This window comes from Acanthochromis polyacanthus, chromosome 9 (assembly GCF_021347895.1).
Source record: "Acanthochromis polyacanthus isolate Apoly-LR-REF ecotype Palm Island chromosome 9, KAUST_Apoly_ChrSc, whole genome shotgun sequence".
Lineage (NCBI taxonomy): Eukaryota > Metazoa > Chordata > Actinopteri > Pomacentridae > Acanthochromis > Acanthochromis polyacanthus.
The window spans coordinates 24,204,991-24,218,791 of record NC_067121.1 but is presented as its reverse complement, the minus strand read 5'-3'; the positions used below and the strand labels follow the sequence as shown (position 1 = coordinate 24,218,791).

General features: G+C 41.4%; 1 pseudogene; it reads right to left on the bottom strand.

The window, feature by feature from the left end:
* Window positions 1–13,801, bottom strand: part of LOC110957085 (dipeptidyl aminopeptidase-like protein 6) — a 77,664-nt pseudogene that overhangs the window by 31,452 nt on the left and 32,411 nt on the right.

The window sequence follows — 13,801 nt, the reverse complement described above, 5'->3', positions numbered from 1 at the left end:
ATAACTGTAGCTTTGGGATAACTTCTTGAACTAAGCTGTCTTTTACTCTCTCTACTTCTGGGCTTGTGGCAATGTCACTGCCACACATGTCATCTACTTCTATTTTCAGGACTGGTTGACGAGTCAGAAATACCATCATTTAGCACTAAATATTAATAGTCTTTCCAGTCACCTTGCTAGATGAACTTGGGTACTTCAGCACCATCTGCCATTTTGTTCATATGCACTAGTTCTAAACTGTTATTTAATGCTATTTGTCAATAATAAAGATAGGCTAATTATTGATCTTGCCATTTATCAGGGCCATTATTTGTCATTTTTCTGATTACAGATTTAAAATGCCTTACTTTGAGTCTGATGCAGCCCTCACTTTGTCTGTTATCACTCTGTGGTCTTAGCAGTATCTCTCTAGAAGAGACACAACTTGAAAAAACTGCACAAGAAACACAAGCCATCACCACAAACCAGGAAATTCGTTACTTTGACAGCGACTAATGCTACACTAATGACTCAGTTAGGAAGCAGCCACAGATTACCTCAAACGCATTTTGGAAAATAATAACTAATGATGCTTTAAGATATGGGCCTTAGTGGGCAGTAACGTTGATAGAATGGTGAAAGGCTAACAATACAGAGAAAAACAGACAATCAACGATGGTGTCCAATTTCTATTGTGCATATTCAGTTATAATAATCCTTAATAATGAAGGAGCCAGTTTCTGAATCACCGGTTTACTGCTATCACATGCTGTTAATATAACATGTAATGTATACTGGTTCCAAATATTGGTTGTCTGTCTTAATTACCAATAACTGCATTGATATTGGCCCTGAAAAACTCGCATCAGTTAGATACTGAATAAATAAGAGACGTCACACTATAGTCTTTTCCATCGACTTTCAATTCAGAAAATATTCAGACCCATTTATTTTTCACACACTTGCTGTAGATTTAATTCTAAATGGATAAATCTGGCACATTTCCCTGTTACTCTACACTCAATAAATAAGAAAATGAAAACACAGTAGTAAAAAATATTTCTCTATCCATTCAAAAGCAGAAGCCTCTCGTTTACAGAAGTGTTCAGTGTTCACTTTGTAGCAGCCCTTTTGGTCGCCACGACAGCTTCGAGTCATCTTGCATAAGTCGCTACAATCTTTGCACAGCTGGATTTGGGCAGTTTATCCAAGCCTTCCTGGCAGTTCCTCTCAGGCTACATCAAATGTGATGGGAAGCATCTGTGAACTGCCATCCTCGGGTCTCCACACAGATGTTCTGAGGGGTTTCAGTCTGGGCTTTGGTTGGGCTACTCAAGAACAATCAGACTTGTCTTAAAACTTTCCCAGTGTTGTCTTGGCTGTTTTCTCTGGTTCTCTGTTGTGCTGAGAGCTGAACTGCTGTTCGCTGTTTGCTGGTCTCTGCACTCTGGAGGAGCCCTTCTTCAAGGATCTCTCTGTATTTGACTGCATACTGTTTTTCTGCCTCTGCTGCTTTGAAGCACCCCCATGTAAGTCACATCCTAATGCACCTGGCTAGAATTTGGAACCCCGCAGCAATCCTTTTGTGAATAGGAGATTTCAACGTATACATTTTTTTTAAACTTTGTGATAATAGGTTACTGAACGTAGCTTGATTAACTGTGAATCCATACATTGGAAGCGGTCTAAATCCTTACTAATGTGACTATATCTTGTTGTAGATGCAGGAGAATCCCATCAAGAATGAGCAATTTTCACTTTTGTACCTTTTTTATTGCGTCAAGAGGGTTGCAGGGTTAACGTCAGAAATCAAGGATTCTGTCAGGTGCCGTGTAATTAACGGTCACCAAACGTGTGCGCACACACACACACACACACACACACACACACACGGTTGCACAATAATCTGTCTGGTCAGTGAGGACATTGAGCTGCTCCAGCCACCCGTATCAGTCCAGCTGTTGATAACCTTGTTACCAATTATCCCGGCCTCTGTCTGCCTGTAGTGCTCACAGTGCTTATACGGTATGAAGCAGCTCACTGAAGCATCCACAAGTTAATGAGGGGTGCGTGTACACGTGAGAGCAAGACGGACAGCTCAACTGTTGGGCAGAGACAATGCTTTTTATAGTTTTAAATTGCCACGGCGCAAGTTACTTTCCATTAAATGTTTAAAATGATGCTGTGTGTGTGGGTGGGTGTCTAGCTCTGTGTGTGTGCGCGTTCGCTTTGCTTGTGCACCTACTGTCTCTGCACAGTTTGTCTCACAGAAAAGCAAATCGATACCGAAGGCAGTGAGTACACATAGGAAAAACAGCAGGCACATCAATAAGCTGATTTATTGCTGCAGAGGTAAGGACTTTAACAATACGGCGTATGGACTTTTATGCTGGATTCATAAGATATTAATCTGCCTGTGTTATCACGCTCTAATAGGAAAGACACGCTGCAGCCTCAGATATCAACAATCACTTCAGACCTCTGACCGAGCCAGGAATAAAATGCTCAGGTAGTTTGACAGTCTTGCAGATAATGGCCTTGCTTCTGCATCTGCTTGCTTGTTTTCCGTATATCTGCACCGAAACTGGCGAACACTTCAATGAGGGCAGGTGCTTTAAGTGAATCCCAGTCCAGTATCCGGCTCAGTGCAGCTTGTGTGGAGAAGCACAGATCTATAAATGTGGAAGCTGGATCCACTCAACACAACGGAGGAAAAATGTCTCTCAGTAGAATATTTCCAGACACTTTGATGCCAACCTGGGAGGCATGTGAGTAAATATTTAGTTCCAGTCATTTTTTTTCCTCCCATGACAAATCCAGCACACTACCGGAGCGCAAGTGGCATAAGGTAAAATTCTTTCAGACAGCCTACTTTTAAAATCTTAAATACATCTCCCAGAGGCCCTTTGGGCTAATTCTGGCTGTGAAAATGTAGGATGCATACGACTTGACAAGCAGCAGCAGCTTCCCTCCTGTGCTCGCCATTTCTGTAAACAAACACTTGATTATTCATTTACGGGTCAAAGAGTTTTTCCACAGTTATGATCAATAAATAATCAAGAACTGTTGGGCATTTGGCTTTTTCACTGCGAAATCCTCAGTACGACAGCTTCAGCTGAACTGGATACGACTATTGATATTCTCTGTCGATGTCCTTGCATACATAACACTGACTAGAGATGTGATCATTGTTTATTGTACTTCCTGACGGAGTCGTCAGAACAGCTGTTACTGCTATTTAAAGCACCTGCTGAATTAACAAACGCAATTGCAACAAGTTAAAACCAAGCATCAGGGTCTGAAAGCCATGCACAGCAAGATTTTTCAAATTAAAACTATTTCAGGTACTTTGATTATCCTTTTCCCTCAATTCAGATCTGTTGTTATATGGACTAATTTCCACTATAAAGTGCATACCAGAGTTAAAGGCCTCCTCCAGTGGAAATCCCGTTACTTTTGTTTACCATGTTAGCATGTCCAAGTATTATTTTTTTAGATGCTGGAAGGCATATCATGAGTGAAATAAGCACCATGAGTATTTCCACCCTCAAAACCTTGAATTTCAGGGTTTATATGTAACAAACTCAATGAATCAGGCCTGTCAGTTTGAAGGATGGGGCTTTTTCTGTCAGTGTTGTTTTTTTTTTTTTTAGAATTAATTTCCAGTTCAATCGTATAACTGAATATCTCCAGAATTACAACCTGCCATAGCAACGCATGGAGTAGTTTTCTGAGGTGAACTTTTTGCTGCAGCTTGTGAGTAAGTGAAGATAGAGGTAGGGTTGTTACAGATCTCTACAGGAAGCAACAGTGTAGACTTGCATCAAGACAATTTAAGGCAGGAAGGAATTATTTTTCATGGGAAAAAAAACGTGTGTATACGCTACCAGTCAAAAGTTTGGACACACCTTCTCATTTAATGCTTTTTATTGTATTATTTTCTACATTGTAGATTAATACTGAAGATTAGCACTTTTCTGTTTATAACATAAGTCCATATGTATTCATTTATAATTGTGATGTATTGAGTATTAATCTACAATGTATAAAATAGTTAAATAAAAATCATTGAATGAGAAAGTGTGTCCAAACTTTTCTGTTGGTGTATGCAGCTTTGATAAACAGATGAGTTTTAAGGGCTTAAATCAATGACTTTAAACAATAATTTTTGCCATTTTCGACTAATTTTAATTATTTTCCTTTATCAAACAGGCTTCTACTATCGTTTTAAAAAACAAAAATAATGAAGATAAGCTGACTGGGGCAGTGAAGTGAAGATCCAGTTTCCTGACAGTGACCACTCACTGAGCAGCTGTTATACTAAATTATCTGTTAAAGTACTGAATTAGAATAAGTAGCTGGAATGTCAACACTCTACGGAAGCTGATTAAATATGCCATCAGAGTGAGTAAATTCCTAAGTATGCTCCGCTGATTATATCTTCCTATGAAACTAGGCTCTACCAAGCATGTAGATTTAGTTAGAAGCTTGTTTTCTTGTTATTTATTCCTTTATTTATTGTCTTTTCTGTTAATGACACCGCCACCTGTTCCCGTGCTGATCTCAGCGTGTTTAAGACTCAGAAGTGGCTGGATATATTTTAAAATAGCACTGTTCTCTCCTACCATCCACTGCTATTAGTGCCTTAGCTCTGATTGCTTTATCTTTGCAGAGTGCTTTATCCCTGTGTGAGATGTGGAGCGTTTCACCCACCTACTCAACCGCTGAACAGAGAGCTCTAAAGTCAGGCTGAAATCACTCGCATAAAATGTGAGAAAATGATCAACGCAGTCATTGTTTGCAGAAAATGAAAACACTGTAGAGACATACTGAATGTGACTCTAGGTGGACCATTGATTTGCCTGTCGTTCATTGTGTTGAAGTATACAACAAACTGCTCAGCTGTGGACTTGAGATGTGTTTCTGAAGAGCTCTTAACAAGTCAAAAAGTGCTTCCGTGTATGAAGGGAAATCTTGACCTTTAGCAGCCATTCAGACGCAGTGAGACAGTACCGGCTGTCTGCATTAAGCCATCTCCCAGTCTGTGTGAAGGAGCATGCATGCATGGCTCACAGCTGATGACAATAAAAGCGGCATCAATAAATGAGAACTGCAGCCATTTTCACCGTCGTCTGTGCAGACGCCACGTCTAAATAAACCCTGTGCATTTCAGCGCCGACAACTCTAAAGGACCGAAAATCCCAAGAGGGGAAGCAACAACAGTTTTTTCAATCCATTTGTTCCTATTTTCATTCTATTTCAAGACAAAGGGGCTGTAAGAAAGAAGCATCTTTTAAGGTCAAGCTTCCGTTACCCCCCTCACCACCACCACCTCCACTCACTCTCTCTCTAATCCTCTTTCCCTCCCACTTTCCCTTTGTCTAACCATCTCTTTGTCTCTCTGCTTGCTGCTGAAGTGTGAAATGGATCTTTCCTGATCCCTGAGCACCTGGTTTCCAAGGGAACCAAGAGAGTTGTTTGAGTCAGATTTGCAGTGAAGATGGGGCTGGTTGGCGTACATTACAGTGAAGACTAATATTACTGATGAGTGTCACGTGGGGGAACGTGTACCGAGGCGCTAAAGAAATTAAGTTAGGACTCAGGAAATAAGATGCTCTCAAATATAACACAGGAGGATATGGACATTTGAAACGAAAGCAAAGTTCTGCTGCCTACAGACACTGGACACTTGACACATGATATATGGCTCCACTGTTACACGGTCGCTGTCTGAGAGCAGTCAAACTGGAGGGTGAAGCTGTAGCCTATGGACATGGGGGTAAACTTTTCCTCTGGAACAGCATCAATAAATCATGGGCATTCATGAGTGAGATTAAGAATTCATGCCAGCTGGCTTTTGCTTCATGAATAGTAGGGCATCCGTCTGTCTGGCTGGCAGTCCAGTCTTTGTCCACTTTGGACAAAGTGAACTGGAGGGGTTACACTCAGCTGACGCAAAGAAAAACAAAATGCTGTTTGGACATGATATCGTGACCGGTGTTTGTTGATAAGAGATCGGCTCTGATAAGGAAGCACAAAAGTGTAAATTAAACACATTCATAAATAAAGCCGCCTCTTTAGACTTTAATCTAGACCGCACAAGTCAACCTGTTTGACAAAAACAAGAATGACAAGTACTGCGGGTGTACTGTACATTTACCCTTATCTTGTTGCAGTGGAGAAATTGAAGTAAAGGAAAAAGCACAGAGGAGAAGACGAGACAGAGAGTTTAGTTGCTTTTGCTCATGTACTGTGTAAGTTGAGAATGACGTACAGTTACGATGAAGCTCATCTTTAGCTCTAATGTCCTATACAGTCATCTGATAGGAGAGGAGAGATCTGAGAGTTAATGAAGAAATGTATTTAGTCCTTCTGCAGATATAACAAGAAAATCAAACTGAACATCTCTGAAAATCAGAGAGCGCAGTACTCTGCCAAGGCTGCTCAGTTGATGTATCATTTCTGACGGATGAAATCTTTACCAAAAAATAACCTTGCGCTGAGCACAGGCATGTGTTATGTATGTTCATGTTATGTCTGGATAACGAATTGTGTGTAAATTACTCTTATAAAGCTCTGTTGATCAGTTCATCACTTTTGGCAAGCCTTTGTTTTGCTTGTGTTAAAATAACTGTTCTGTCCATGCATTCATTTTGAAGGCCGTTTTTAATGTTGCAGGCTTTTATTTTGTCTCCATTCCAGCGGCACAGGAAGTGTTAAGCTAAGGAGCAGTGTCTTGACATGATGAAGACGCTGCAGAAAAGTCTGAAAGAAGGAAAACAATTCCATGCTGTCGTTGTCTAACAGAGGATGTGTCTAAACTTAGAATCACCTAGCTGGAATGGGGACAAGCTCTTACGGTGTTTCCTGAAGAAAGGAGTGAAGGACAGAAAGGTGAATTTGTGTTCAAAATAAGGCTGACTGCTCAACGTAAATAAATGCTTTGTGACACCAGCAGTTTCGCCATTGTCTGGCTGGGGTTTGCTGCATTGCGTGACCTGAATATGTAGCGGGCGGCAGGAATTGATGGGACTCAGAAACACCCTACAGTTTAATCAATTGTTCCTTGTATGATTTCCAACTGATAAATTTGTCAATTTGTAGTAGGATCGCAATCATGTGATCATCAGCGGGTAACTGACACAGTGTTCATGTCATGGTTACAGCGACGCTGTGCCAGCAGCTGTATCTCGCAATGGGAAGTTCTTAACAAAGCCGTGGATCCAGACTATAAGCCGCATCACTGCCAAAATCTAATCACTTCCTCCTTGTGTCATTTATGACCTTCCATGAAAATTCTGTCAGTTTTTGTCTGTTTTTGAGTAATGTTTCACACAGACAGACAGATTCACAGACAAACGTACGCCGATCGTCACATAACTGCCGTTTCTTGGCGGAGTAATAAGTCAACTAGACTGGCAAAGGAAAACACTGACCATGTGTCATTGTTTTTGGTGTCTTTTTACCACAGTGGCATCTGATATTTCTCGAGACATAGTCCATTAAAGCCTTTTGGAGTTCAGCACACCCACGCAATGAATAATTTAAGGGAAAAATCACTGATAACAACTGTAATACAAAGTGGGAAGCCATTTATATCGACTGATTGGAGGATTCCTTGCAACAGGTCTTTGGCTTGTGTCTGCTGTAGTCATAATTTTAGTGTTTGCATTGCTCTCATTACAATTTGTCAAAACTAAATAGAGATGGAGAAATGAAAAAAAAAACTAGGCTGATTGATTGATAAGCTCTACTGCATGTTTCCCTTTTGAGCTTTGCGAACAGCTGCGTTCTATGCGCTTCTTCACTGATTAGCATCTTACAACACAATTATGCAACTATAGCCGGCTGGAGCTGCTGAAAATTAGGCAAATGATCGACTGTCTCCATCTGTAACATGAGCCTCAGCTTGCACGGCACAGTAGTCCGCACAGAGTCCCCTGATAAATGTGCAATAAGTCCAAAATGCACTCTACTTTTAACTCCATTTCCTCTATGTTCACAGCACCAACTCCCACAGAACATATCCGCCTGTTTAGCTGATAAATGTTTGCCAGCCTGACACCAACTTTGTCTATCTGCTGTTTGGTGCTGAGCTGGTAGTGTGCAGTTGTTTGCAGTTTATCAGAGCTGCAGGACTGAAAATGTGGTGGCTGTAAGTGGAAAACTACACCGATGAAAGCAGTGACAATGGGCTAAAAGGGGAAAGTACATAGACTAAATAAATGACCTAAAAGATGCCACAAGTCTTTATTTAAAATGAGGGGAAATGCAGCATCGTGTAGGACGGGACAACAATCGAATTTTAATCTCAGCTGTGATTATTGTGCCACATTGTGTTTTTGCGATGGTGCTCTTGTTTCGTCCTGTGGTATAAATCCAGTTCAGCCCTTTTGTTTACAGCCGTGTGCTTCAGCCCTCAGGACCAGCCCAGACTCACTCCCAGGCAGGTTGTTTGTGTTTAGTTCAGCTCGAGCAAAGGTGATGGAAAGAAAGTCAACAAGAAAAGTAAAACCAATTTAGCTTTTTGAGAACACTTTGGACTGGGAAAAGGAGGATTTATTTCAACTTACTTAACTGCATTATATCTCCAAAGTCAGCCATGAATCATTTTAAATATTTCTGATCTCAATATTCTTTCCATAATCCCTAATACCATTAACTCTTTCTGGGTTCATCACTGCCAGCTGTATCTTTCTCATTGTAGCTGACATAGTCTTTTAACCCATTTTTAATAGGAAAAATATGGAATAAAAACTTCTGACCTAGTTATTTTCCATGAGTTGTGGTATGATGGTGGTAACAGTCATATTTCTGGTGACACCGCTGATATATCGGGGAGGTAAGTGAGAAGAAGACAAGTGCATTGGGTTGTTCTTTCACAACAAGTCAAATATAATGTTAAATGATTTAGACTGCTTCCTTTTATGCCATTATCGGTGTTCACCTGGGAATAAATTATTCAATAACTGATGAGATGCTCTTCCTCTTCCATTGCCCAGACACTTAAATTCTTCCAGTCAACTACAGTATTCTGTTCGTTGACAATCTTAAATTAAATTACACCCGGCCGACGTGTCTCGTTTAAAAATACCATGAGTGCTGCACTCATCTTATTATGGGAGGCACTCCAAAGGAATGATTCTATGTGATATTGCTGAGTGTGTGAGTGTGGGCCCAAGAGAGAAAGTCAGGGGGTCACCAAACTCAGGAGCATGGCTAAAACCATAGATTAACACACACGCATCCACACGAAGCTAGAACAAAGAAGCTACTAGTGTAATTGGAAAGCTACATAACAGAGAAATCTCTACTATTTGACACTGGAATTTACAGATACAGCAAAAACAAACAGTTCTGTAATCACAGATGAGATGATTCAACAGTAATAATGCTTTATCATTTCCTGTTTTAGCAAAAAAAAAACAGCTCTTTTCCAAAATCTGCTGTTCATTTCTGCAGCAGCACTGTTCTCCAGCGTTTAGCAGCAGGTGAAGGTGACGGAGGAGTTTTTCTTTTGAAACAGAAGCAAGTTTGAGAAGCTTGAAACCTCAGCAGCCAGTGGAGTGATATTGAAAGAAAGTGAAACTCTGGCATCAGAAATAACCCCGAGAGACCGAGTGGTGGGATTGCAGGAATCAAACATGCTTATCCAGATCTAACAGATGCCAAATTAATGTTTTCTTCAGCATTGTGTTTGTTGCCGTTCATTAAGAGTCTTTGGCAGCTGCACAGTTTCCAACTTTCATTTTGTCCCAGCAGTGGAAACCATTGCAAATTTGCTGAAGAGGGGCTTAGAATGATTCCATAACGGAGAGTGCGTCAATTTCCTGGGTGACCCTTTGTAAATGTAATTGTTTGAAAGAATCCTCAGAACAGATGGAGGAGAAATCCATCCCAATCTGCACAGAATAAATATGTGAGCATATGCTTTGGAGATTAGAAGCGAGAAGCTGCGAGGGGAGATCCAGAAAAGTGGAAAACGTCTTGTTTTGATTTGTAGAAGGGAAAAAAAAAGACAACATGAAGATATGAGTAGGTATTTTTGGGGAGCTTTGGGGAGCTTTTCATTGGTCTTTGCAAGATTAATAACATGTTGTGCAGAGTATGAGAAACTAGGAGGGAGATGAGAAACGTAAAATGAAGAAGCGGTGTTAACTCTTGCAGACTCCATCAACAGGACAAAGGCAAGATGGAGGAAAAGAAGTGTTTTCTCAGAGGATATGAATTACTGCCTGCCTCCGTACAAAACTGGCACAGTATCTTTTAATCATCAGAAGAACTGTAGCACACAGCAACGTGACTGAAGTTGAATCACTGAAGGAAAGCTCAGTTGGATGTGCCACTCACTGTTTTTCCTTTTTTTTCCTTCAAATAGAATGTTTTCCTGAAAACGCCGCAGAAAATTAAATCCATTCTCAGTTAAAGGCCAGATAAGAGACCTATTATCCTTTCTGAATAATTATGCGCAGACCAAATGGACGTAGCCTAATGAAAGTTCAGAAAACCAACCAAAAACACTGAAATTAATTTCATGACAGCAGAGTTTTCAGGAGCTGTTCGTGCTGTTCAGTCTTGTCCATCCTCTACCAGTGCCTGCTTTTTCTTTCTTTCTTTTTTTTGCTGCATGCGTCACCTTTGATCCCCTCAGTCTGGATGGGTGCTTGAGTTTTAAAGGACAGTGGGACTACCTTGTCTGTCGGAAAATGACATACAGTAAAAAAGGATGCTGCCTTGAACAAGACAATGACCTGACGCTGAAAAGCAGGGAATGCGGTAATGGAAGCGATATGATCACAAACAACAATCCGAGTGGCGGAGCAACAAAACATTGTGTGGTGGCAATTTCCACGAGCCTTCAAAGCATCATGATCAGCAACAATGTGAGGGCAGTTTGCAGTGGTGCTCGACAAAATAGAGCCGTGGCGATGGTGCGCCAGATAAAAAAATACGGAGGTGTATTTCCTGAGGTTGTAACAAACTCCCTAATGAAGGCAGTGAATGGAGAATAAGTTGAGATTTCCATCTATTTATTCGCCAACGTTTCAGATTCAAGCTGGATAAATCAAGTGCAACACATTGCCCAGCTGCATTAAAACCTACATAATAGCCGCAGTGATGCTCCAGAAGGCTGGAATTCAAACCTCAAATGAGCTTCTTCACTGCGTGGTACTTCCTCTGCTATGATATCTCCATCTCTCTGCCTCTGTAGCCACATCATTACAGAGCAGCCTCACAGGCAGGCATTCGCATTTGAAACCGATACCACCAATGAGCAAGGTCAGTGTCGGCGATGGGGGAGTTCATCCTACAGGAAGTTTTTTGTGCATAGTGAACAAACAAGAGGGTTGATCAAATGTGGAAATCATTCTAAAGCTAGCATTCCTGTTCAACGAAGGCGATACGATTGCTGCTTGTGTGTGATAATAACTGTATTATATGTGATGTGCAGATGAGGCTGTGTGCGTTTCACTTTCTGTAAGCTGCCTTTATTCAAGCCTGACATCCGATTTCCTCTCAACCTTCAAAAGAGCTCATGCTCTCTTTTTTTTTCCCTCTCCTGATCTGAACATGGTTAAAGCTCTGCTGTCGACTCTGCAGTCCCGCTTTCATCAATGTATGAATGGGACGCACAAAATAAACACTTTACACTTAAAATATTCAAAGGTGCCGCCTGCAGAGAAGAAACAAGAATGAAACGAGAGTGAGATTTTGCAGAAATTTGTTTTGACATTAATTATACCCTGGCCACTCAACAATTATAGGGAACTTCAGCTAATGAGCCCTTTTTCTTTTGAATTCTCACACATACAGAGCAGTGTTCTGCCAGATCCTCAACAATCAACAACTGTTACGCAACTAAATTTATTGTCAAGATGTTCTCATTCCATACAAGCAAGCGCTTTATTTTGGTGAAGCACCTTTCAACCTAAATTATGATATCAGCGCCAGAAGCTCAGTTATGTAAAAGCCAGAAGTGGTTTGTGTGTCTACACGTCATTACATCACTTCACAGCGTTCCCTATAGACTCATACTGAGCACAGTTTAAACTCAATGAGTTGACAGAACAATGCAGAGCAATTAACACCCACTCCCTGCCTTTCTCTCTCGCTCTCTCTCATCACAGTTTGCTTTTTAGCTTTGCAAACTTGTAAAATGAGATTTCTGTCCCTGAACGCTCCTCAGAAGAAAAACACAATGCTGTGCATTGGTGTGTGGAAGCAGTTTGTTTTTCCTTTAGTGTCAAATTGTTGATGAAAACAGCACACCAACAGACTCTTATGGTACAGGAAGTCCACCTGTGTGCTGAGGTTACAATAGCGGCTCATGAAATATTCATGCAGAAGTTTAGAAGCAGCACACACGTTCAAATCCAGCCACAACATTGAAAAGGCAAACAGAAAGAGTGATAATAAAATGTTGAACCGGGCAATGTGGAATATGATGGTCTTATCTGGTTCGGATCTACCGCTTGCAGCGCCGCTCCTGCGCCGTTTACGGAGCGATAAGGCGCGTTAAAAGCGGGATAAAAGGAGCGGATTAGGAAGCAGCTCGGCTTTGGACCTACCGGATCCTGCTGCTGTTGCTGTTGCTGCTGTTGCTGCTGCTGCTGCTGCTGCTGAGCCACTTTCCCCGGACCGTTCGCGTCTTTTGCAGAAGTCATGACGGTAAATAAAGAGGAGAGGGGAGAGAGGAGCGCGCCCCGACGTGCGCTGCTGACAGGTGCAGAATAATGTAGCGGAGGGGGACGCAGAGAGAGAGAGAGGGTGAAGGACGGAGAGAGAGAGAGAAAGAGAGGGAGGGAGGCGCTGAAAGAGTTCAAGGAGATGTGGAGATTTGGTATAATAATGAAGAGACCGTGGGTGCAGACGGCGCACAGTTCAGCTCCGGGTGTGCGTAAAGCTGCGGACCGCTCAGATGTGGGAGGTTCAGTTTGTCTGTCAGGGTGGCAGTGGCATCACCCACATCTGAATAAGCTCCACCACTCAATCAGATCTTTTTTCACATTTTAGTTTTTTTTAAATTTTTCGTTCAGGACTGAGAGGAATGAACTCCATGGTCAGGAGTATTAGAAACCATTTCAGCAGCAAGAATAACTTTCTCATCAGAATGCTGCTGAGTTTTGACATCTTTACCTTTAAAAATGTGTTCCACTTTTACAGCAAAAAAATAAGTAAAATAAGAAAAACTGAAGTAAAATGACTGCATTTACAAAACTGAAGGAGCTGTATAAAACTCTGGACTTCCTTGCCATCCATTTCCATTCCTGCACTGCTTCTTTTCTTCTCCACCACAATACAGAGGAGAGCTCAAGGTTTTGTCCTTCCACCTGGACCTATATATAGTTATAGCAGACTCCACTTCCCTCCGCTCAGCTCAGAGCTCGCAGCAACTGATAATATGGAGAGCTGTCAGTTTGTATCAGATCACTGTGGGCACTCATTACTGGCAAGTCCATTACACAGGAAATGGAAACAAGAATCAATGCAAGATGAACAAAATACTTTCGGTTATCACTGTGGTTCCTCTCAGATGGGATTTTTAGCCTTATCTCGCTAAAGTTTGACTACATTCATTGCAGTTTAGAGAATAGAGGAGGGAAGATGTTGCATAGTGTGCCTATACCCATAAAAATCATATTCATTCCGGTGTGCTGCCAGTAAAACAAAGGCTTGCTGCTGGCCCTGCTCTTGAGAAGCGATGTTACCGTCCTCCCACAATGAGCAGAAATAGTTCCAGTTTCTAACAAAACATTGTTTGCACTGTAACTCTCTCACCGTGTATCACATCTCTGTGCACACACAATCCACATTCTTGTTA